Source organism: Macaca nemestrina, chromosome 6 (assembly GCF_043159975.1).
Source record: "Macaca nemestrina isolate mMacNem1 chromosome 6, mMacNem.hap1, whole genome shotgun sequence".
NCBI classification, from domain to species: Eukaryota; Metazoa; Chordata; class Mammalia; order Primates; family Cercopithecidae; genus Macaca; species Macaca nemestrina.
The window spans coordinates 46,579,553-46,599,902 of NC_092130.1; the positions used below are offsets into that span (position 1 = coordinate 46,579,553).

General features: G+C 48.2%; 1 long non-coding RNA gene and 1 other non-coding gene across 3 annotated transcripts in view; both read left to right on the forward strand.

Annotated features, from left to right (window-relative positions):
• LOC105467149 (uncharacterized) overlaps nt 1-20,073 on the forward strand; it is a 112,447-nt gene extending 92,374 nt beyond the window's left edge. The window contains exons 1-4 of one of the 2 annotated variants that reach the window (XR_978650.2): nt 12,281-12,795; nt 15,455-15,650; nt 15,985-16,208; nt 18,144-20,073. This is a non-coding gene — a long non-coding RNA (uncharacterized lncRNA). Of the gene's footprint in view, nt 1-12,280; nt 12,796-15,454; nt 15,651-15,984; nt 16,209-18,143 lie in introns of those variants that run through there. The other variant, XR_011624679.1, reaches the window with a different exon arrangement.
• LOC112424147 (small nucleolar RNA U13) lies at nt 8,068-8,168 on the forward strand. Its single transcript, XR_003014818.1, has one exon. It is a non-coding gene; the product is annotated as a small nucleolar RNA U13 (small nucleolar RNA).
• Nucleotides 20,074-20,350: the final 277 nt, after the last annotated feature.

The following is a 20,350-nucleotide window of genomic DNA, read 5'->3' on the forward strand; positions in this document are numbered from 1 at the left end:
AAATTTGTATAGGCAAGTTCTTGCCTTTTTGCCTGGGCTGGTCTCAAACTCCTGGGCTCAAGCAATCCTTCTCCCTTAGCCTCCTGAAGTGCTGGGATCACAGGTATGAGCCTCTATGCCCAGCCTGGAAAGGAATTCTTTGGTGGGAGGAATAGAGAACAGCCTTGACTGGGGAAGAGAAGGCTCAGAGACCCTGGAGGAATCCTGCTATGGTAGGCTGAATCATGTACCCCAAAATGTCCATGTTTTCATCCCCAGAACTGTGCATAGCTTCCCTTACACAGCATCAGGGGCTTTGTAGATGTGAACAAGTGAAGAGTCTTGAGACGGGAAACTTACCCTGGATTATCCAGGTGGGTCCAATGAAATGACAAGGGTCTTTTTAAGAGAGAGGCAGCTGGGTGTGGTGGCTCACACCTGTAATCCCAGCATTTGGGAGGCCGAGGTGGGCGGATCACTTGAGGTCAGGAGTTTGAAACCAGCCTGGCCACATGTGAAACCCTGTCTCTACTAAAAATACAAAAATTAGCTGGGCGTCATGGCACATGCCTGTAGTTTCAGCTACTTGGGAGGCTGAGGCAGGAGAATCACTTGAACACAGGAGGCAGAGGTTGCAGTGAGCCGAGACGGTGTCACTGCACTCCAGCCTGGGTGATGGAATGAGACTCTGTCTCAAAGAAAAAAAAAAAACGGAAAAAAAAAAAGAGGCAAGGGTGTCAGAGTCAGAGAAGGAGATGTGACAATGGAAGCAGGGCTCAGAGTGGTGCCACCAAGACCCAAGGAATGTGGGCAGCCTGTGGAAGCTGGACAGGGCCAGGAACACATTCTTTGTTAGAGACTCCGGAAGGAACACGTCTTTGCCCACACCTTGATTTTAGTTCTGTATGATCCATTTTGGATTTCTGACCTCCCCAGCTATAAACTATAAAGTAATACATTTGTATCATTTTAAGCCAGTACATTTTTGGTAATTTGTTACAGCTGCAGTGGGAAAGGATCCATGCACCCTTGACTCTACCTGCAGCTTGCTATGTGCCCACAATAATACCACCAGACTCGCTCCTTTAGGGGCACTTGTGGGAAGCAGATATTCTCTATTGTAATTAATAATATTTGTAAGAACTATGTGCCATGCTCTGTGCTAGGAGCTCTATCTGCACTTCCTATTCACTCCTTACTACGACCCTGCAGTCAGATACCACTACTATCTATACTGTATTAGTTATCTACTGCTGTGTAACAAATAACAGCTCAAGACAACACACATGTATTATCTCTCAGTTTCTGTGGGTTAGGAATCCAAGAGAAGCTTAGCTGGGTGGTTCTGGCTCAGAGTCTTTCATGAGACTGCTGTCAATGTGTCAATTGGGGCTGTAGTCACCTAAGAGCTTGACTAGGGGAGGGCCCACTTCCTAACTCAGGTTTGGCTGTTGGCCGGAAGCTTCGGTTCAGTCTGTCACATGGGCTTCTCCAGTGGGCTGCTCACAGCCTGGCAGCTTGTTTCCCCCAGAGCAAATGATGAGAAAGAGAAAGAGAATGAGAGTGGAAGAATGCAAAGTGAAAGCCACAGCCCTCAATTTCAGAAGTGACATCCTGGCCAGGCACAGTGATGCAAGCCTGTAATCCCAGTGCTTTGGGAGGCCATGGTGGGAGGATTGCTTGAGGCCTGAACAACATTGTGAGACCCTGTCTCTCTAAAAGTATAAAAATAAAAAATTACCTGGGTGTGGTGGCATATGTCTGTAGTGCTAGTTACTCAGGAGGCTGAGGCAGGAGGATGGCTTGAACCCAGGAGCTGGAGGCTGCAGTGAGCTATGATCATGCCACTGCTCCAGCCTAGGCAACAGCAAGACCCGGTCTCAAAAGAAAATAAAAGAGTGACATTCTATCATTTCTACCATACTCTATTTATTAGAAACCGGTGGCTAGATTCAGCCACACTCAACTCAAGGGGAGGGGTTTCCACTGGGGTGTGAATACAGCAGGCAGAGATCATTGGGGATCATCTTAGAAACTGCTTACCCACTCACTTTACAGGTGGGATAACTGTAGTCCAGAGAGGTTAAGCTAGTAAAAGATAGAGCTGGGGTTTGAATCCAGTCCTGGGTGAGCTCAGAGCCCACCTTCTTAACCATTTTGCTGTCTTGCTTTGTTAAGCCAATGTTATTTAAACACTTTTGCTGTCCTCAGACCATTTGAATGGCCCTCCTTGGTGTGCCGATGGCCCTCATGTATACCTCGGTCCTAGGATGGGCCTCCCTGCACTGCTATAATTGGTTTCTTCTCTGTCCGGCTAGATAGGATGACGAGCCAGACACAAGACAGATAATTGAAAGTAAGGAATGAAGGCATGGGCTCAGGAGAGTTTGCTATTTAAGGAAGAGTGTTCTGGCAACATGGGGGCCACAGGAGGAGGAGTCCTTCCCTGATGGGGAGGAGTGTGCGCTGACATCTGTTTTCTGTGTTTGGCTATTTCTATGTGGGGCTTTTCTGGGTCCTTAGAAGCTCACAGCTTGGCAGCTTCCTTGACCTGCCCTTCATCTCTCCTGTAGCATCTCTTTGGACCCCAGGGCACAGTGGCAGGACAGAGCAGTGTCCAAAAAAGTTCAAGGTGAATGGGTCTTGAAGGGCCCATTCTGGGAAAAGGAGAGGCCATCAGTGTCCTCTGGACACAATTCAGGGACACAAGTGGTGTCTATTGTGCATTGTCTACGTGGGACAAAGCTCAGGCATCCCTAGAAGGTTGATGTCTTCCTGCAGGAGTGAGGAGGTATTTCCCCATCATTGATTCAACATGGTGGTATTGCCTTCTTCCTAAATGCCATCTGCTGGGAGCTTCTAGGACAGTGGTTTTCAAAGGATCTGGACCAGCCGCATCAGCCCCGCCTGGAACGTGTTAGACATGCAAATTTTCAGGCTTTCCTACCCAGACCCACTGAGTTAGAAACTCCAGGCATGGGGCCCAGCAATCTGTGTTTTAATGAATCCTCCAGGTGATTCTGATGCGGATAAAATCTGAGAACCATTGCTCTAAGCAGCTTTTTCTTTAAATCCTCCCAAGCTTTTACGTTTTTAAAAATAAAAACTTCCCAAAGCAGAAATGTTCAATATATAAATGTTGGAAGATCCAGGGAAGCACAATGAAGAAATTTTCAATAATCTGCTGATTAGTATTAATTTTTTAGTGCACATCATTTCATTATTATAGGTATATGTATGTATTTACAAATGTACACAATTTTGAACAAGATTGAGATTTTACTGTAAATATTGTTGTGTATGCTGCTTTCTAACGTTTCTCCAAGTCTTAAACATTGTCCCACTGCACCATTTATGCATGGCTGCGTAGTATTCCGTGGTTGGAATGTACCATCATCTGACCAATCTCTGGGATTGACACAATCCGTTCCTTGGAGAGGGCGTTGATTGTGAACTCTGCTCAGATGTGTTTACAACACAGACAGATGGTGGGCAAAACCAATTAACCTCTCCCTCCTCCTGGGCTAGGAGGTCAGACCAGCGAGGAGGGTAATGAGAGCCTGGCATTAGGGCACTGGGGGATCTGAATGCAGCCACAAAGCAGTGAGAATGCACATAAAGGGACAAATGAAGGAGGTGCCACAAGCTCGGTGAGTGCCCAGAAGTGGGTTTTGGGGGAGCGGGAGTCATAGATTCTGAGTCTGTGTGAGAGAGAATACACTTTGATAGGAATAGAGATAAGGAAGCCAATGTTCGGATCCCATTTTTGCTTTAGAAAAAACACCCCACAAAACCAAAAACCTGTCTTCATATGCACACAAAAATGTGTGGAAGACTATAAACCAAAATGTTAATGTGATTTCTGAGTGGTGATATTATGAGAGATTCTCATTTTCTTCTTATGACTTTTCTGTATTTTTTGAATTTTCTGTAATGAACATCTATTACTTTTGTAATAAGAACATGGAAGAGAAGACTAGGGAAGTCACGGGGAGTAGTTGTTCTGGGTGAAAAGTGCTCGATGATTCCGTTTAGTTGTGCTTTGGTGACTAGGCCCCACGACATTTAGGAGAAGAGGGTTGGAGTTCAAGGAGTGAATCTATGAATCTTTCTCTTGAAAATGCCCCTGGCCAGAGTGAGCATTCTGCTGGTGGGTTGATGACCCTGGGCTCCTTGGCAGTTGATCGAAGGACCCTTGCTGGGTGAGAGAGGGTGCTGGCAGGGATGGGCGCTGTGGCCTGGCCTCCGCAAGCCTGCTCTGTGTGTGTGTGTGTGTATGTGTGCACATTTGTGTGTTCCCAGCCTAGTCAATGCATGAAGTGACCGTGAAGACTGAGCCCTGATGTGGGCTCCACAGGTCTTGGCGAGGGGCTTTGGCAGGCAGCAGGCATCCAATCCCAGAATCCCCTCCCAGCTGAGGCTGATTAGAAGGGAGTCAGAATTATTAACCTCTCCTCCTTCTCCTTGGCTTTTGCTCATTGCAATGCCCTGCGGAAGGAACCTTGAAAGACAGCGCTCAAATGAGTTTCAGTGACAGCTATCTAATCTGACGCTGAAGGGGCTGTGCTGGTTTTTTATTAAACTTCATTACTTTCAATTACAAAAGAGTGGGTTTGGTGGGCGTATGCCTTAAACCTAATTGAACTGTTTCTCCTATTCTTCTCCCTAGTGTGAAACATTCTCACCTTTGGGGGAGAAAAAAATTTCTTCATTTTAAGGAAACATGTTTATCCTTGAAGGGCATTAAGAATTGAAGAAAACCTAATGGGCCTGGTGTGGAAGTGAGGGAAGCAGTGGCTGCAGCACGGACAGTCAGCAATCCTGGAGGCCCTTGAAATCCAACACCAGTGGGGAGGGTCTGTAGTGCCAGTTCCAAGGATTCCTGGATCCTTGATGGAATTCCATAGGCTGGTTTCTTTGCCTGGACTTAGAAGCTGCTTCATAGTGAAAGCTTTACAAAGCTGATGGAGGGCCCCTTGGCTAGAATGACAATGGATTAGTTCCGAGGCTAGCAGATCTCTTTCTCTCTTCTCTCCCATTCTTTCAACAAGATTTCTGGCCTGGAAAACAGTGATGATGGCTGGAAATGATGCTTGAAAGGTGCTGAGCTAAGTAGGCTGAACTTCCATGGGGGCCTCCCAGGGGTTTCATCATGAGTGTATGGTGGAGGGACTGGGGCATGTCAGGCGAGGTGCCAGGAAGCTCAGTGTTGTACTCGCAGTCACCAGTTTGTTTTGTAATGTTTTTCCTAAAGCATTTCTGCAGGAAGTCTGATTTTAGAAGGCATGCAATCCAGTGAATGGCAAGAAGTGGGCTGGGGATGAGGAAGCAGGGCCTTGGTTGCTGTGTCACAGGCGAACTGGGGGGCCACGTTGCCCTTCCTGTGCAGGAGACCCCGTTACTTCCTTTACCATTATGTAATGCCCTTCTTTGTCTCTTTTGATCTTTGTTGGTTTAAAGTCTGTTTTATCAGAGACTAGGATTGCAACCCCTGCTTTTTTTTTTTTGCTTTCCATTTGCTTGGTAGATCTTCCTCCATCCCTTTATTTTGAGCCTATCTGTGTCTCTGCATGTGAGATGGGTCTCCTGAATACAGCACATTGATGGGTCTTGACTCTATCCAATTTGCCAGTCTGTGTCTTTTAATTGAGACATTTGGCCCATTTACATTTAAGGTAAATATTGTTATGTGTGAATTTGATCCTGTCATTATGATAGCTGGTTATTTTGCCTGTTGATGCAGTTTCTTCCTAGCATCGATGGTCTTTACAATTTGGCATGTTTTTGCAGTGGTTGGTACTGGTTGTTCCTTTCCATGTTTAGTGCTTCCTTCAGGAGCTCTTGTAAGACAGGCCTGGTGGTGACAAAATCTCTTAGCATTTGCTTGTCTGTAAAGGATTTTATTTTTCCTTCACTTATGAAGCTTACTTTGACTGGATATGAAATTCTGGGTTGAAAATTCTTTTCTTTAAGAATGTTGAATATTCACCCCCACTCTCTTCTGGCTTGTAGGGTTTCTGCCAAGAGATCTGCTGTTAGTCTGATGGGCTTCCTTTTATGGGTAACCCGACCTTTCTCTCTAGCTGCCCTTAACATTTTTTCCTTCATTTCAACTTTGGTGAATCTGACAATTATGTGTCTTGGGGTTGCTCTTCTCGAGGAGTATCTTTGTGGTGTTCTCTGTATTTCCTGAATTTGAATATTGGCCTGCCTTGCTAGGTTGGGGAAGTTCTCCTGGATAATATCCTGAAGAGTGTTTTCCAGCTTGGTTCCATTCTCTCCATCACTTTCAGGTACACCAAACAAACATAGATTTGGTCTTTTCACATAGTCCTATATTTCTTGGAGGCTTTGTTCATTTCTTTTTACTCTTTTTTCTCTAAACGTCTCTTCTTGATTCATTTCATTAATTTGATCTTCAATCACTGATACCCTTTCTTCCACTTGATCGAATCAGCTACTGAAGCTTGTACATGCGTCACGTAGTTCTCGTGCCATGGTTTTCAGCTCCATCAGGTCATTTAAGGTCTTCTCTACACTGTTGATTCTAGTTGGCCATTCATCTAATCTTTTTTCAAGGTTTTTAGCTTCCTTGAGATGGGTTCAAACATCCTCTTTTAGCTCGGAGGAGTTTGTTATTACCGACCTTCTGAAGCCTACTTCTGTCACCTCGTCAAAGTCATTCTCCATCCTGCTTTGTTCCGTTGCTGGCAAGGAGCTGCGATCCTTTGGAGGAGAAATGGCACTCTGGTTTTTAGAATTTTCAGCTTTTCTGCTCTGTTTTCTCCCTGTATTTGTGGTTTTATCTACCTTTGGTCTTTGATGTTAGTGACCTACAGATGGGGTTTTGGTGTGGATGTCCTTTTTGTTGATGTTGATGCTATTCGTTTCTGTTTGTTAGTTTTCCTTCTAACAGTCAGGTCCCTCAGCTGCAGGTCTGTTGGAATTTGCTGGAGGTTGACTCCAGACCCCGTTTGCCTGGGTATCACCAGCGGAGGCTGCAGAACAGCAAATATTGGTGTCTGATCCTTCCTCTGGAAGCTTCATCTCAGAGGGGCACCCAGCTGTATGAGGTGTCAATCGGCCCCTACTGGGAGGTGTCTCCAAGTTAGGCTACATGGGGGTCAGGGACCCACTTGAGGAGGCAGTCTGTTCGTTCTCAGAGCCAAATACTGTGCTGGGAGAACCACTGCTCTCTTCAGAGCTGTCAGACAGGGATGTTTAAGTCTGCAGAAGTTTCTGCTGCCTTTTGTTCAGCTATGCCCTGCCCACAGAGGTAGAGACCTCCTTACTTCCTTTTTTGCTGAAGGAGGCTGATGTGGGGACACATGGATAGTCATCTGATCTCCCCAGACCAGAGCCAGAGTGGTGGTGGCATGATTCAGAGAAGTGAAGTTTGGAGTAGTATCCTGGCTGAGTGGATGCTGATTACTTGATTCCCTACCTTTTATTTGAATCTGAAGGAAGATGGAGGAGAAAGGGCACGGAAGGGAGGATTTGCTATTCTGGTGTAGCTGTTGGAGAGAAGTGGGTGATTGTTCTGGAGCCTGGTTTACCATCTGTCTGACTCTAGGAAACTTGGGGTCCTAGCTCTTAATTCCACTGTGAAATCTGGGTCCCTGGGGAATCAACAGAGAGCCTCATCCTTAATCAGAGCTAACAATACCAGTTCTCTCTTTCTGCTGTCTTGAAGACCAGAAACCTCTCATATTGGTTGCCTGGGTCATATCTAGCTGTGTGCCCACCTGGGCCTTCTGAGGTCATCTACTCCCACTAGGCCCCCTGTCTTCTGGTTCCCTGGTCCAGGGCTCAGAGTCCACTGCCAACACCATAGGAAAGCCTTGAACACTCTGAAGACTCTGCCAGTGGGAGGATTCTTGGAGAACCCACGATGGTAGGTGGTGGGGATGAGGAAGTCCAGAGCTGCTATTTGAATTGTGTCATTGTTTTATTAAAGTTTAAAATTTAATAAAATTTATGAGAGATGTTCCAGCTCCACATACATCATTCAACTTCTCGCTGACACAGCATATTAGCAAGTATACAGCCCAGCCTCCCGTCTCTGGATGTCAAAAATGGTAAGGCTTGATCTTTTGTGTTTCCTAAGTGTGATGATTGGGTTTTCATACTCATGTGAGGTGTGCCTCCTTTAAGCCTCATTGTGACATGAGCATATTACCCATCTGACGTTAAAAAAAAGAAAGCTTGTGGTTGTTTGAGGATTTATAGGGTTGTGGGTGTGCTGGTGTCGTGGTTCATATTTGCCAGGGCTGGGAGTGGGACAGAGCCTGGGTGGGATGGAGCCTCACGTCCTTGGTGCTGCTGTTGGAGGCCCCAGAGTCTTAGCCCACCAAACATTTCTGCCTCCATTACATCAGCATGTCCTTGAACCAGTTGTGGAGGATAAGCTGAGAGTGCTTACCTACGCACGGGGGAAGGAGTGGAGCAGAGCCAAGAAGGAACTGATTGCACAGCCACACAGCCAGATCCTGGCTCCGCTGGTTACTTGCTGTACAAGATCCTTCTTCATCTGTAAAATGGCAATAACAAGAGACCTTCTTCCCTCATTGGGTTATAGCCAGATAGTGCCTATGTGGTACTATCAGTGAGCACTAAATGCTCACTATCAGTGAGCACTAAATACTTTTCATTGTATGCTAGATGCTTGCTGGGCATTAGGTCACTGCTTCACAGAGCATGCAGTCAAAATAAGATTGGAAAGTTCACAGACATCTGAAATACTTTGAGGTGTGCGAAGTCCTGAGAGGCGCCAATAGAGGATGTGTGCCTGTGTGTGCACATGTAATCTGGGGTGACTTCTAGAAGGAGGAGATTTTTGATGTGGCCTTCAGAGAGGTGGGAAAGATTTCAATTAAAAGATCTAGAGAAATTTGACAAACACTACTTCAGCCAGGTGACCAATATAGACATCAACAATGATAAATCATGTTGATAGTATGTACTCCAGGTATGATATGACGAAAATGGCACTTCACCTCTGTGGTTTTCCACCCATAAACCCAGTTTAACAGTGACGAAAACATCAGACAAATTCTGATACGGGATCATTCTGTAAAACACCCGACCAGTGCCCTTCAATACAGTTGAGGTCATGAAAACCCAGCAAAGTATGAGAAAAAATCTCACAGCCAAGAGGAGCCTAAGCAGATGTGACAACTAAGGGTAATTGGGGTCCTGGAGAAGATCCTGGAGCAAGAAAAGGACACCAGGCAAAAACTACTAAAATCTGAATAAAGTATGGACTTCAGTTAAAAAACAACAGGAAGTAAGCTCATTTTCTCTGCAAAGGGAAGACTCAGAAAAGTTTAGCCTATGGTAGTTCTAAGGGGGTCTTAACAGTGATTAACTCATTTATGCCTGAGGTTGTAATTTTTTGAATTTGAAAAATCAGACCTTGGTGATGAACTTGAGCAGTAGGATATAAATAACTCCCACATGCTTACCATTCCAATAATGGAATGCTAGGCATAAATGGAGGCATTAGCCAAAGGCTAGAACTGCAGCCATCACTGATGAATGTTGTTAACAATAACAGCAGTAACTAACAAGACCAAGTGAGGCTGACTACACAGGTGTCTACTGGCTGGGGTTTGGCCTCCTTCCTGACATGCCTCTTAGTGTGTGTGTGCGGGACACACCATTCTTTAGTAAATCTCACTGACTGCCCAGAGCAGGGCAGGGTTCCCTGGAAGCCACACAGGGTGGCACAGGGTGTGATGAGTGTTGTGAAAAGGCGACACTGACCTAGCCCTATGATGGATGAGGGAGGCCTCCTGGACCAGGTAATGTTCAGGGGAGCCCGCGGAGGGGAGTCAGTCAGCATGCACACAGACCTCTGTGGGATGGCGGCTCCAAGGGGCCCCCCGGCACCAGTGCTTGGTCTCTGCTCAGACCAGTGCTGGTCTCTGCTCAGACCCTTCTGTCCTCAGATCCGAGCCCACCACCAGGGACAGAACAGAGCCCCTCAAAGAAGCTGGGGGTGACAACAGTTCTTTAAAAATCAAAGAGATGGTTACAGTTTGGCCCAGATTTCTGGGACGGACGGAGCAGCAAGACATTTGCATGAAGGCCTCGGAGGGTCTGGAGCTCTCGGCTGTCTTTTGTAGCTTTCCTTTTAATCATGCTTTATTTCTAAATATCTGTCTAATGTATAATACAAGCTTAGGCTCTTGCGGCCATAGCCTCCCTTTCAGCACTGTTTCTAAAATCCCATTTACAGAGGACAAATAGCTTTTGGGTAAAAGAGTCTTTGCCTCTTCAAAGAAGCAGTTAGCCGGCTGTTCTCCCCTGACTGTGCCTATCTGTGGTTGGGGCGACGAAGTGAGATTATTTCATTTCTATTTAAAATCTCTGGGGGTCTGGCTGTCGAGGGAGGCAGCTGCTGTCTTTGTTGGCTGCTTTTCATCCTGAAAGTGCTGTGTAGGTTTCTTGGGGTGGGGGAAGCGGGTAGGCAGTGGCACTGGCAGGGGTCCTATCTCCACTCAGCTGTCCCCGTCTTGGCCTGAGGAACTGTGCCCAGCATTTCTCTGAACTTCAAAGGCGCTCTCAGCAGGATATTTGCGGTCATGGCTCAGGAGGGTGTGTTTGCTGAGTCTGAGTATTTGTGTGTGTCAGTGCCCCAGGCCGTATGGTTTGCTGGATTTGTTAAGAAGCATGCTCATTCCACGAGCCAGAATTTTTGGAGTACCAACTGCATATACCAGTCACTGGTCAAACAAAGATGCCATGTTACCTCCCAGTTTCCCTTGGGAATGGGGAAGGATGGGGTTCTGTGGGAGCTTGGAGGAGTGGTACGTGGCTCAGCCGGGGAGGGCCTCCTGGAACAGGTGATGTCTAAATTGAACTCTGAAGGATGAGCAGAGGTCACCCTGCTGGCACTTCCCTCCTCCAGCAGAAAAGCAGGGGGCACTGGGTCTGCCATGTGCAGGCCTGGCACCACGAGAGGAAGCTATGAGATATGAGGACACACATGGTCAGACCCATGGAGCTCAAAGGACTGTGGAGGTGACAGCAAGGGGCCGCTGGCACCAGGGCCCACCTGACATGATGAAGTTGTCTTAGGCTGGGGAGAGGCGACTGTGAGTGTTTCTTTTCCTCAGACCTTTGGACCAGTTGGGGGACAAAACAGCTTGGGAAAAAATAGTACAAACTGTATCACCGAGCAAGGAGAGCTTGACCAAGAGGTGGTTCCAGCGGGTAGGGTAGGGGATTACTTATTTTTATTAACTTCATCAAGGCCCAAAGGAAGATGAGTGAGTGACCTCATATCAAGGGTGATGTAGGGGCCAGTGACCTCTCCTGCTGGGACCCTCTTCTGGGGATTGCTGGGAGATGGCATGGCCATCAGACCCACCTTCCCTTTCCAGCTGGTGCGGAAGCAGTCCACAGGTTCTTTTTGCCTCTGTTTAACCTAAAAGCTCCCTCCAGTGCCTGGGGTTGCTTGGTTCCTGGCTGGGGTTTGGAGGACTTGTGGGTACCTCCTTCAGGGACATGAGACAGGCAGGCGCTGAGGACCCCTGGCTCAGGCTCTGTTGTTTGACTGAGACAAGACTGCCTCTTGACCAGGGGCTGGAAGAGTCCGGGGCATTGGTGGGAGGTTCACTGCTTTCTCAGAGAACCAGGCCCTTGAGCTGTGTGTGTGGCTCCCTGGAGGCTGGACCAGGCACTCTGCCCATTGGTGCCCCAAAGGGGAGCCAGAGGTGGGCAGTTGGCTCACCTGGCATCCACTGGTGCAGCAGCATCACAGGACCAGGAATTGGAAAGCTCAGGTCCTGGCTTAAGGATTTGCTGGGTTATGTTGTCACCTAGCCTGGCTTTACCTTTCTCCTCCTGCTCCTTTTCCTCCTCCTGCCACAGCTTTGATGTCTGTAAAGTGTAGGTAACTAAGATTATATGTGGCATTCAGTGCTTCACTAGTATAGGCTGGTGTTCAAACCTCGTGCCCCACCCTGCTCCTGAATTCTACAAAGTTCACTTCCCCCAAATCCCTACTGGGCGTCAGAGATCCAGGAAGTGGCCAGAGCAAAATACCCACCAGGACTGACCTCTCTGGTGCTTCAGCTCTTGAAGCACAGGGAAAAGAGCAAAGGATGTGAAGATGATCTCAGCAGCAAGGACCTGAAAATAGCTCCTCTGGCAGTGTGAGATGCATGGGCAGCACTACTTCTATCTGCCTGCGTTTCCTCAGTTCGCAGGGACAGCAATGTGCCCTTCCTAAATAGGGCCAGATTGTTCAGGGTGGTTTGGGGTTGGGGTAGAGCCCCTGCCAGCCTACCCTGTGTGAACAGTGAACATCAAGACTCTCCTGTTGGAGCTCTCTGGAGGGCTCAGGCCCCACCCTGGGGAGCCAGGTATTATTGCCTGAAGACTCTAGTTTTCTGCTCTGCAGAATCCAATGTTGACAAGCCCCATAAGCTGGGAATAGTGTCTTGCCCAGATTTTGGGCCGAGTGATGGGCAGGCATTGCTGTACCCATTTTATTGGTGGAAAGGGCTAGGTCCAGACTTTACCTGACTCTCTTGAGGCAGGGCTGAGTCTAGAACTCATTGCTATGCTCTTTCTGTATTGTCCCAAGGTGGGTCACCCAGTGGCGGCTCCTTGATTTTTCTTCTTTCCTCTCATATTCTTTTCCTTTTCTCCCATTCCCTGGAGCTGCACTGTCCAAAACAGCAGCCACTAGTCACATGTGGCCACTGAGTGTGGAAGTGTGGCTAGTTCAGATTGACATGTGCTGTAAGGGTAAAATCCACCCTGCAGTTTGAAGACTTAGTACAAGAAAAGAATGTGAGCTATCTCGTAAGTAATTTTTTATATTCATTATATGTTGACATAATACTCTTTTAGGCACATTGGGTTAAATAAAATACATTATGACAATTACTTTTTGATGTGTTTAGGAGACACTTTAAAATGACTTATGTGGCTCTGCTTCTGTTTCTGCTGGGCAGTGCTACTCTTGAGCTTTGCTACTCAAAGTGTGGTCTGTGAACCAGCAGCATGGGTGTCACCTGAGAGCATGTGGGAAATGCTGAATTTCAGGTGCTACTCCACACCTGCTGAGTCCAAACTGGCACTTTTACAGGATTCCTAGATGATTCTACAGTTTGAGAAACTCAGAGCTCAGCTGAAGCTAGATAGGACCCTGCTTGCTGTGAGCCTGAGCCCACTTGTAAAACAGGAGTCCTGGCTGGGCGCAGTGGTTCACGCCTGTAATCTCTGCACTTTGGGAGGCCGAGGTGGGTGGATCACCTGAGGTCAAGAGTTCGAGACCAGCCTGGCTAACATGATGAAATGCCATTTCTACTAAAAATACAAAACCGGGAGTGGTGGCATGTGCCTGTAATCCCAGCTACTCGGGAGGCTGAGGCAAGAGAATCGCTTGAACCTGAGAGGTGGAGGTTGTAGTGAGCCAAGATCCCGCCACTGCACTCCAGCCTGGGCAACAAGAGTGAAACTCCATCTTAAAACCAAACAAACCAAACAAGACTCCTGACCCCAAAACTCCTTCCTAGAATCCTGAGTCAGAACAGTAGCAGGCTGAGGGCTGTGAAAAAGGTTAATCCTGCTCCTACCCCCTGGCATTAGCTCTGGGGGTGGAATTTTCACCTTGGGGACTGGGAGAGGGACCTTGTGGAGGACCCCTCAGGCCTCAAGGACCATAGGTGAGGTCACAGTGAGTGAGGGAACTCCCTCAGGGAATGTAAGAGCAGTATAGGCTTGAATCTTTCAATTCAAAGACCTTCCAAAAGGAACACTGGAAAGTTTTGGGATTTGTAGTCAACCAAAACAGAGACCACAATAACCCCAGCAGCGTCAAACAAATCTCAAGGTTTGCCTCAGCATGTTTGAACAGTGTTTGCCCATCCACACCCTGCTCTGTGACTTTCCCCAAGGTGTAATTAATGACTTGTTGGGCTTGACAGATGCAAACATGTTCTGAGTCTCCAGGTCCCAGACGCCAGGGAAAGTGTGGAGACACAGGGGGTGGGCGGCAGGACTGCCGCGTGTAGCTGTCCCCAGGACACGACCTAATCTGACTCCCCTGCCAGGGCCCTCTGCCCGGCCTGTTCTCTGAGATTTGCCCCAAGGCTTTGGCGTGGGGCTGGTTTGCTGCCAGGAGAGAGGCACTGATGCCCAGCAGCTCATAGTCACGCCGATGGCTGTGGCCACCTTTATTCTTTTTTTTTTTTTTTTTTTTTTTTTGGAGACGGAGTCTCGCTCTGTCACCCAGGCTGGAGTGCAGTGGCCAGATCTCAGCTCACTGCAAGCTCCGCCTCCCAGGTTCACGCCATTCTCCTGCCTCAGCCTCCCAAGTAGCTGGGACTACAGATGCCCACCACCACGCCCGGCTAATTTTATTTTGTATTTTTTAGTAGAGACGGGGTTTCACCGTGTTAGCCAGGATGGTCTCGATCTCCTGACCTTGTGATCCGCCCGTCTCAGCCTCCCAAAGTGCTGGGATTACAGGCTTGAGCCACCGCGCCCGGCCCTGGCCACCTTTATTCTAAAGTCACAGTCTGTTGCCATGCCTCAAGTCTTTGTCCCCTGCCACCTGAGTTTAGGGGGTGGGATAAGGGTTTTAGGTGAGGTCTCCACCTGCCAAGAATCTAGTCCTAAAGAAGTTGATTCTGGTCACCTGAGTCTGACTCTCATTTGCAGATTTTGCAAAATCTGACCTTTTTTGTGTGTTTGGAGACAGGGTCTTACTTTGTCACCCAGGCTCGAGTGCAAGTGATATGATCATGGCTCACTGTAGCCTCGACCTCCAGGGCCCAAGCAATCCTCCTACCCTCAGCCTCCCGAGTAGCTGGGACTGCAGGCATGCACCACCATGCCTAGTTAATTAATTTTTTTTTTTTCTTTTAAGAGACAGGGTTTCACCATGTTGCTCAGTCTGGTCTCGAACTCCTGGGCTCAAGCAATCCTCCTGCCTCGGCCTCCCAAACTGTTCCCAGCTGAGGGGACCCTAAGAGTAAAGGTTCTGGAGGAGTAAGGGGCCCTGGGTGGAGTGGAGAAGGCCGGTGAGACAGGGTGAGGGGCCCCCTGTACAGGCCTGGGAGTGGGGAGCCAGAAGAAGGTGGACTTTATCTGAAAGGCTGTCGGGGTCATTTGGGGTTATGGTGTTTTAATTGCGATGGGTGGATTTTCATATAAACTTGATTCTTCAAATCAAAAGCCAGTTTGTTTCTGTTTCCTCTCTGGGCTTGAAGAGCTCATTGAAAGCAGCTGGATCAGGGCAAGGCCCAGGCCTGCTTCTCCCTTAGGGCTCTTGGGCAGCAGCTCTGGCTGGGAGCTTTACAAAGGCAGATCCCATTTCTCTGGGTGCACTGATCTGGGGGTGGGGTCCAGGAATCTGGGTGCCCAGAACCAGGGTGAGGAAATAACCTGGTGGGTAATGGGATTTGCTTGCCTCAGTAGTTGGGAGCTTTACAAAAACGAGATTTTTTTTTTTTAGGAGAAGCCGTAAGAAGGTCTGAGGAAGGGCCGCCTTTGGATTGGAAGTGGATTATTGCTACTTGGTGAAGAGAATGCTTTTGCAAATACCTCTTCCGTGCTGTGCGGCCTGGGGAAGGACTGCTCCTGAGCCCCTCCGTCCATCCCTTGCACATCCACAGTACCTGAGCCCACTGCTTTCTTCTCCACTTGGCCAGGTGTGGAGGCTTTGCCTGGGAGAAGAGCTGCCAGATGCTGTAGGATTCTTCTCTGGTGTGTGGGGGAAGGGGAGCGAGATTAGAACCAAGGTCCAGTTATCAGCAGAAAGGCTGCCTCCACACAAAGACGGGGAAGTGGAGGATCTTAAATCCATGTGTGGTGGGCAGGATTCCGAGACGGCAGGATTCCAAGATTCCCACCCCTGGTGTACATGGCCTGCACAATGCCCCTGCCCCTGAATGTGGTGGGACTGTGGATAGGAGGGGATATCACCTACCCCGATTAGATTACACAGTTTAAGACTGAAGAGAGACTCTCCCGCTGTTTTTGCAGAAGGAAGCTACCATATTGTAGCGGGGCCCGGAGCTAGGACCTGAGACAGCCTCTAGGAGCAGAGAGTGAGCCCTAGCCAGCAAGAAAGCAGAGACCTCAGTCCTACAGCTGCAAGGAACAGAAATCTGCCAAGAGCCTGAATGAGATGCACCTGGAAGTGGATTCCGCCCTCATCAAGCCTCCCACTGTGAATGTGGCCCAGCTGACACCTTGACTTCAGCCTGGTGAGCCCCTGAGCAGAGAATTTAGTCACGCCTGGACTTCTGACCTACAGAACGGTCAGATGATTAATGAGTGTTGTTTTAAGCTCCTAAGTTTGTGGTAATTTGTTATATAGTAATGGAAATATAGCAGGGAACACCTCTGAGTTTCTGGTGGTCTCTGGGTCCTTGGAAGTCAGGGCCTGCAAGGCTGTGGTCATGGTGGCTCAGTTCCTGGTGGCCAGTCTAGAGCCCTGGGCTCCCTGGCTTACCTCCCACAGAGCCCCCAGTCACATGGCATCCTACTTTTTATGGCCTGGCACAGCCATATTTTATTGTCAAATTAGTAGGAATAACAGCAGCATTTTAGTGGCTGATTGGGAGCCGTATATTAGCGATTGTATTAATAAGTGCACAGTGACAGGAGACCAGCGAGAGTGAGAAAATGAGACACAGTATTTATCCCCAGTGCAAAATCTTTTTTATTATTAAAGACATTGGGTTAACTGAGGATAGATTTAATGCCTGCTGGTAATGTTACTGGATAATCAGCGGCCTAGGGTCCCCACCGCAGCCTGAGCTCTGGAGCTCCCATCTGGGGCCATTGGGTACCTTGGAGAAGCCCCAGAGCTGGAAAGTTGCAAATGTGGACACTTTCTCCAGACTCTCCCCTGGGGCCTGCTGCTCCCTGTGGGTGAATCCAGGGCAGCTGATATGACAGGGTGAGTCCCTCACTCATTTGGAGATGAGCAACTTGAAGTTTGTACAAGTGCTAGGCATCTGAAGAAAGAGATTGCAGTCACAGCATCAGAATTGGTGCAGGTCCATCCTGGACTTGGGACTCGCTGCTGGAAGCTTTGTTTCTCTAGGGGGAGCTGCCCAGGAGAGGGCTGGACACTGGGAAGGTCTTGCGTTCTGGGGCCAGCCAGCCTCTGCACCTCACCAGTACCCTATTACGTCTGGTGCCCAGCTGGTTTTGCACCCCATGTGCCCAACCTTGCAAAGGGGCTGCATATGCTTGGCACTGGCCGAAGGAGCCCCAGGGCTAAGGGCCACCCAGTGGGAGGTATTTGGGCTGGCGAGGGGACTGGACTGAGATTCCCTGCAGGCTCTTAGTCCTCTGAACATTTTAGAGGAGGGAAGGAGGGTGGAAGATGAGACAGGAGAGAAAGGCAGACAATCCAGAGATGCCGGCAGCCAGTGGTCCCAGCCAGGCCTGCCTCCTATGGACAGGTAAGCCCTAGACCTCTTTGCTGCTTCTCCGTGGTGCTCCTTGGCAGCCCTGCTCAGCCCTTTTTTTGCTAGTCTCTCTCAAGTACTCAGGGGTGAACTTCTTTTTGCACCTTCCACCTGCTCTCTCAGCAGACCCTGAGAGGAGAAGGCAAGTGATGGCAGGTGAGGGTCTCATGTGACGTTGTTGACAGGGAACGTGGCATAAGGGAAAGAATGTGGGCTTTGGAGCACCATCACCTGGGGCCTTCCCCGCTGGCCCTGTGCTGTGTGTTGGGTGGCACTGGCTCTGGGCACACGGCTAGCCCCTCTGAGCCTTACTGTCCTCTACTGTCAACAACACCATCTCTACCTCACAGTGGGAAGTGGTTGTAAGGACCAAAGGAGAGAATGGACGTGTGTAAAGGGCTGTGTAGGCCAGCTGGTACATAGCAGGTGCTCAGTATGGAGCATCTTATTATTTCTAGAAGAACTCAGGCTCCTGTATTGTTCTCAGAGGAACCTCCTGGTGGATATGGAGGCCAGTTTGTTCACTTGTTTGTTCTTTCTGCAAGTGTTTGGTGCTGGGTGCGGTGACACCGTGCATGAGAAACAGTAGGTGCTCAGTAGATATTTATTGTCTGGATGGCTACAGAGATTATAGACAAAGTTCTTCCCCTTTGGGAGCTTAACCTATGGGTGATGGTGGTAGTGGAGCTGCTGAGTGGGGATATTTTCTGATTTTCCCAGGCCAGTTGATCTTACTTCGATACCCAGGGGCAAAGAAGCCTTGAAGAAGCCCCTATCTCAGTAGGCCAGAGAAACTGCCTCCTTCGTCCATAGTCTGACACTCTTGTGGACACAGCCAGGAATTGCAGGGAGAGAGGTGACTGATTTCACCCCAGCTGGAAAAGACAATGCAGATGTCCTTAGCCAGTGGCAAGGTGTCAGTGGTACCTTGTGGACATTGCCACCTTGTGGGCATGAGGAGGTGTTCATCCCCTTCCTAACCATGCAGTTCCTCTGCCTCCATCAAACCTAGAGCACATACAAAACTGCACAGCAAGTACTTAGCTGAGAAACAAGCAATCACCTTTGGAAAATCTTTGTGTGCTATTCTGGAAGACTTGAGTGAATTCCCGGGGAGGGGTCCCCCTGTAGAAAGATTGAGAAGGGAGTGATTTACCTCCCCTTATACTTCAGTTCTTTTTGGAGTAAAGGTCCTTGCCTCCAGGTTGAACTCCTCATTCTCAAATCCTGTGTAGACTTTTAGCCTGGTAGCTCTGGCTTGAATAGCCAGCTTTAGAAGCAGTTGGTAAAATAAAGGTTGACTTTGTTGCTGCTAAAGTTGAAGAAAGCAGATGGGCCTGTGAGCACATGGAGGGCATCTCAAGGGCCCAGGAGCTGGCAGCCTTTGGGCTCTGGGACCTTCACCTTCAGAGGCTAATTGTGCAGAGACCAGCAAGAGTCCAGGACCCTGTGATGGTTCAACTGTTCTGAGACTGAGGACTGGAAAATAGTGTTTATTGCCTCCATTTTTTATTATCAGCAAAAGTTTAATTACAGCTCTCACTAAACCTACTACCTTCTGCCAGCATTTACAAGGCAATAAATTTCCCCTTCTCTCCTTATACAATCTGAACTCCAATAGGGCTGTGCATATGCACTGGAAGATATTGATTCCCCGAAGAAATTATAACAGCATTTGTTCTCAAGTAAACACACAGAGAGGCTATTACAACACTGAGGAAGAGTCGATTGTCTCTGTTTTATTAAACAACACAGCTCTCAATTGGAAACACATCTAAATTATCAAGAGATTGGTAGAACAGACAGGCAGCAGTGCCTGTAATGAGGCTTTGAGTGGGAGGGCTCTCTAATGTGGAGGGTAGAAGGAAGGTTTGTCCCTTTCTCCTTGCTTCTTACTCTCTCCCACCTCTCACCCCTGCAGCCCTTTAGCATTGAAGCGGCATTGATCGTGGCTCTCAGCTAAAGAGTGGGCAGCTCACTGTAAGCTGGCAGAAATGAAGCTCACCAAGACCTGCCAACTGGCTAATGGCCCCATGTGTATTGGCAGACAGTAAACAAAAGCCTTTTAAAAACTCCTTGTTGTGTTACTGGCAGGTGGAAAAGGTTGATGCATTCATCAGCCTAATTTGGAAAATGGTACATGGCCCATCTTTGCTTTGGAACACCCAAAAAAGCATACCACTCAGCAAAGGGGCGCTCAGCCATGACTTAACTCCCATAAGGCAATTTGAGACACAATGTTTTACTATGCACAACTTAGCTCCACAGTCCCACAAGAGCAGTGTGGGATCAGAAGTCTAGGGATGCTCTGTTCAATGTTTGCGTGTTCTGTACAACGCTCATGGGGTGTTCATTTCTGTCCTGTTAATAAAAAAGCCCCTCAACCCACTTTCTGTCATTAAATAAATTCATGAAAATGGGGATGAAACAAAGTTTCTTTGCTACAGGACTTTTCAGAGGCTTTATGCTAATATGCATTATGAATCTGGAAGAGGGGGAAAGAATATGTTAAATTCTCTGAAAAAAATTTTTAACAGAATTCATACTTTGTACAAACAGCGTTTTTACAGAATATTCTTTGTACAGTACTCATCTGCAGGAATAAAGCAAAGGTAGAGTGGACCATGAGGAGTGGTGTGGATTTTCTTTATTGGGCTTCTAGAAACCAGCCTTGGGAGTGAGTCTGAGTGGGGCAGCAGGAGCCTCAGGCCATGTCTGCCTTAGCTTTGCTAAAATGGTGCCAAAGCTCTTACTGGGTCTCTGAGAAGATGGGTTCAGCTGAGCTGACACAAGGGCTCCAACACGGCGGCATCTCCGTTAGAACACAGTCATGGCAGTCTTTTCTCAATGACAGAAAACTCCAAGTTAACGGAGAGGGGATTTTCTACTCCTGGAAATGGCAGACTGACTTGTTTTGTTTGAGACGA